This window comes from Magnolia sinica, chromosome 4, assembly GCF_029962835.1.
Source record: "Magnolia sinica isolate HGM2019 chromosome 4, MsV1, whole genome shotgun sequence".
NCBI lineage: Eukaryota > Viridiplantae > Streptophyta > Magnoliopsida > Magnoliales > Magnoliaceae > Magnolia > Magnolia sinica.
Genome location: NC_080576.1, coordinates 90,161,318 through 90,166,137, shown reverse-complemented (window position 1 = coordinate 90,166,137; position 4,820 = coordinate 90,161,318).

Here is a 4,820-nt window from a genome sequence, read left to right as displayed (position 1 = left end):
ATACGCAAGCTATCCTTGATGGAACCCAAACGAATGTGCGATGTGAGGGAATGAGGAACGAGAATGGGCTTATGACGTCCGAGGCTCTCTTTTCTCTCCCTCTAGAATAGGATTGATTTATATGGAGAAATTAGGATTGCAAGATGATACACTTGTTATGGTACTCTACTATCATACAGACTGTGATGAGCCCACTACATTTAAATTATATGACTATATTTTAAACATGCACCCAAATTAACCAAATCCCTTCATTCATCATACCAACCATCCTTATTTAATAACACGTGAAATTCTAAGGTATGAATCACCAGATCTTAAGCATTAGATGTTTATCAAGCTTAATTTAGAATATATAAACTGTTAAAACTAAATTATGACAATTGAAAAACCTTAATTAACTAATAGAAAATCTTTGATAACATGACCGACCTTTTAAGACACTTGATGAATGGACTAAAACATAATATCAATCCAATAATAATGTCCTAGTAATTAAGGGCTTGTTTGATTTTTCAGGGCCTATGTAAATACCCTTAAAATGAGTAATTATTACCACTTCACCCGTCCGGTTCAAAAGAGCTCTTTTATATTTGTGGACTCCAAGATGATGTATATAATATATCCACTCCGTCCAGCTGTTTTAACACAATATTTTAAGGCATGAGTCGAAAAATGAGGCACATCGAACACTCAAATGGCCCACACCACAAGAAACAGTGGCCCTAAGAGGTTTTTAATGGTAAATATTTGATTCCCTTTTTCCCATGGCGTGGTCCACTTGAGCTTTGGATATGCCTCATTTTCTAGCTCATGCCATAAATGCATTAGGCATAATAGATGAACGATGTGGATGAGCGATATGTGGGACCCACAAATATGTTATGGTGTTCTCGATTTTTGAGTCAAAAAAGTATGTGGTCAAATCAAATGTTGAAAAAAGTGAGGTAAATATAGGAGAAATAATCATTAAATATTTACATGGTATTTTTCGATGAATTGAAAAATCAAATACGCCCTAAGTGAATCCCTTATTGAATCATGTGAGCCTCAACTAGACCTTAATGTATGCACCTAGGTCAATTCAACTACACACACTTGTCAGTCATCATAATTATCTCTTAACGAGAGTCAAAACACATTATTGAGACCTTTAACTCCTCACACACTTTCAAGTCTATAAATTAATCAAAGCTATATTAATTAGTCAATCTAGTCCGGGCATGATAGGCCTCCCGATCTATAACTTGAGATGATTCACCAATATAAGTGTCCACCAGGTCTTATACCAAGAGCTTATATCCATAACACATTCACACTCCTATGTAGGGGTATAGTGCAAAGGCATACCAACTCATTGTTGTGCATGATTGTGGAGACCTTCCATTCCGATTCATCATCAGTTTCCCTACACAGGATAAAAATAACCGCAGGTTTGTCCTACAACCTATTAAGTGTTATGGTAAAATAGGATACTAAGATCCATGACCTATAGATCTCCCTTAGTTTGCAATTGTGTTCAATCTTAAGTTTTTAATGACAACCAAAGAAATCTTTCTTTTACCCATTTACAAACATGATCTTATATATGTCACGCGCATTAATGAGTTTAAATAATAAATTTAACATGAGAGCACAAAGAACATAAACATTAATTTTTCAAGATACAACTAACGACATCACACTTGTTCTAAAACTAATCTACCTCCACATGCAATCACATGGTATAAACATAGGCATTAAAATGATTTGTATGTAATGCCTTTATTAAAAGATATGCAACATTATCTATCGATGTCACCCACAAAACTTCATTAACTTTGTCTTCTAAATATTTTCGCACAATTTGGTGCTTCCTTTTAACATGCTTGGATTTTCCATGATACCGAGACTCTTTGCACTTGAAACCATACCATTGTTGATATATTATATCTAAAATAGTCTATCGATTTCTTCGATAATATGTATCTCTAAGACAAATTTCTTAAGTAACACGACTTTTTTGGATATTTCGTTCATAACCACATACTCTGCCTTCAATTCATTTTGACTTTATGATAAATAACAATACCACCAACCACAAAAGATATACCAACTTATCGACCTCCTAGCATATAGATCTATCTAGAAGTGTATATATGTATATCCGATAATAAACAAATCTCCATGTCCAAATACAAAAACGAGGTCCTCCATATTCCTCAAATACTTAATGATATGTTTTATTTTTGTCTAATGATTCGGGCTAGAGTGTTTTAATATTAGCTAATCACTCCCACAAAAAAAAAAAAACAAACAATGTTTGGGCTCATACACAGCACAATGGATATGAAACTCCCAATGACATATTTGCAACGAACTTTCTCCATAACTTATCTCTCATTAGGGGTTTCAGGACAATCATTTCTAAATAAAGATTTTTTTTTTTCTAAAATGTGGTTCACCCTTCTTAAAATTAAGTATGAAGAATCTATCCATTACTTATTACGATGTGTTATCTAAAAAATTCTAGGGTGGAAGAAGCCTAATTACGATGTAGCTTGCTTTTCATAATATGGGACTCATTTTTCAAATCCTTCATACTGAAGGTTGCAAATAGCCAAACTTTAGCCTTCGTCGTAAATCCAATATCATTCTCAATAAAAGAGAAATGTTATTCACAAGGAAGACCGAAAAGAATATTTTAGCCTATGTGGATCACAAATAAATAAATAGTTACTTTAAGTTCTTAACAAGGTTAAATGAACACGTGTCTCATCAAACCTATGATTTCAGCTTTTCGATGCCTATTTGAAACTATATATAACTTTCTAAAGCTTACATATTTTATATTTATATTTAGATTGGTAAAGTTCTTCTAATTACTTCATATTTATCTATTCCTCTAAATAACCATTGAGGAGAGTAGTCTTGAATTGTACGCAGTTGTTCAGGCACTGCGACATTGGCAACATTATCTGATTCAAAGAGAGTCTGTACACTGACCATCAAGTATTAAAGTTTATTAATAGTCAGACTAATATGAATCGTGTGCATGTTAGATGGGTTGCATTTTTGTAGGAATTCATGTTCGTTCTGAAGCACAAGTCAAGGCAGCAGAACAAGGTGGCTGATGCACTTAGCCGTCAGGCATCACTACTTGTTACGATGAGCAATGAAATGGTCGGCTTTGACTCTTTCAAGGAGCTATATGCTGAGGATGAAGACTTCAAGAATTCTTGGTTGAAGTGCTAAGAAGGTCATCTCAATGACCTACATATACAGAACGGTTTCCTCTTCAAAGGGAATCGATTGTACATCCCCCAAAGTTCTCTGAGGGAGTAGATTATTCAAAAGCTACATGAAGGTGGCCTTGGTGGACACCTTGGGCAAGACAAGACGTGCGCTCTTGTGGAAGAGTGGTATTACTGGCCGCAATTGGTACGTGATATGGAAAACTCAGTAAAACGTTGTCATGTTTATTAAACCTCCAATGGACAATCTTAGAATACGGGCCTCTACACCCCCTTATCTATGCCTAACGGCTCTTATGAGGATTTTTCTATGGACTCATACTTAGTCCCCCACGAACATAATGTGGCATGAATTCGGTGTTCACAGTGGTAAATCGTTTTCTCTAAGATATCGCACTTTGTCTCATACAAGAAGACTCTCGATGCAACACATAACAAATCTATTCTTTAAAGAAGTTGTGCGACTACACAGGGTTCCCGAGACTATTACTTCTGACCTTGACACGAAGTTCATTAACCACTTTTGGCAGACTTTATGAACTCGATTCAATACACGACTTTAGCTCAGCAGTACCTACCATCCACAGACTGATGGGCAAACCGAGATTGTGAATCATACCTTAGGAAACCTCCTTCGATGTATTTCAAGAGAAAAACCGAAGCAGTGAGATTTGACCTTGTCTCATCGGACTTTGCATTCAATAACCGCTCAATAGAAAAATTCATATTCCAGATTATTTACAGACGAGTGCTTCGCCACACACTTGACTTAGTCCATCTGCCCAAACTCCCATGCAAGAGCATTACAGCAAAATATATAGCAAACATAATCATGGGCATTCATGTAGAGGTGTAGAATAAGCTACATGCCTCGAACAGAAGTATAAGGAGCAAGCGGACAAGCATCGACGACAAAAGGTGTTCGAGGTAGGCGACCACGTTATGGTCCATATGCGCAAAAAGAAGATTTTCGACCGAGACGTATAATAAATTAAAGAATAATAAGATTACACTGGTACCAATCATCCGAAAGATCAATAACAACGCTTACATTGTTTATCTTCTAGATGGCATTACGATCTCACAGACTTTCAACGTCGTTGACCTAACCGAGTATTATGAACCAGAGTAGGACGAGTTCTTTTGAAGTGGAGGGGACTGATGTAGAGCGGGTCGCGAACAGTTTCATGGCCAAAATGGATCAGAAAAGGCCTAGTCAACAACAAAAGTGATCTGAACCGTTGGACCTTAAATCGCGCATTTCTCGCAATCCGGAATAAATTATTGAACGTAAAATATATGATTTTAGGGTAAAACGAGATACTTTAGCCACCCAACCCCACTATGCAAGGTTACGCAAGCCGAATTTTCGAAATACCACCAGATTGACGGTCGTTTCTGTATTTTAATTCCGTTTTTACTATAAATAATAAGTTTTAGTTTGATTATAACTCTTCATCCGTTGGACTTTAGGAGTTGTGCCCAACGCGAGAAATGCTTAGAAAATTAGGAGAACAACTTGGTGAAGCCAAATAGGACACTTACTATTTTTGGCTGAAAACTTTGCGCACTAGTAGACATCACGAT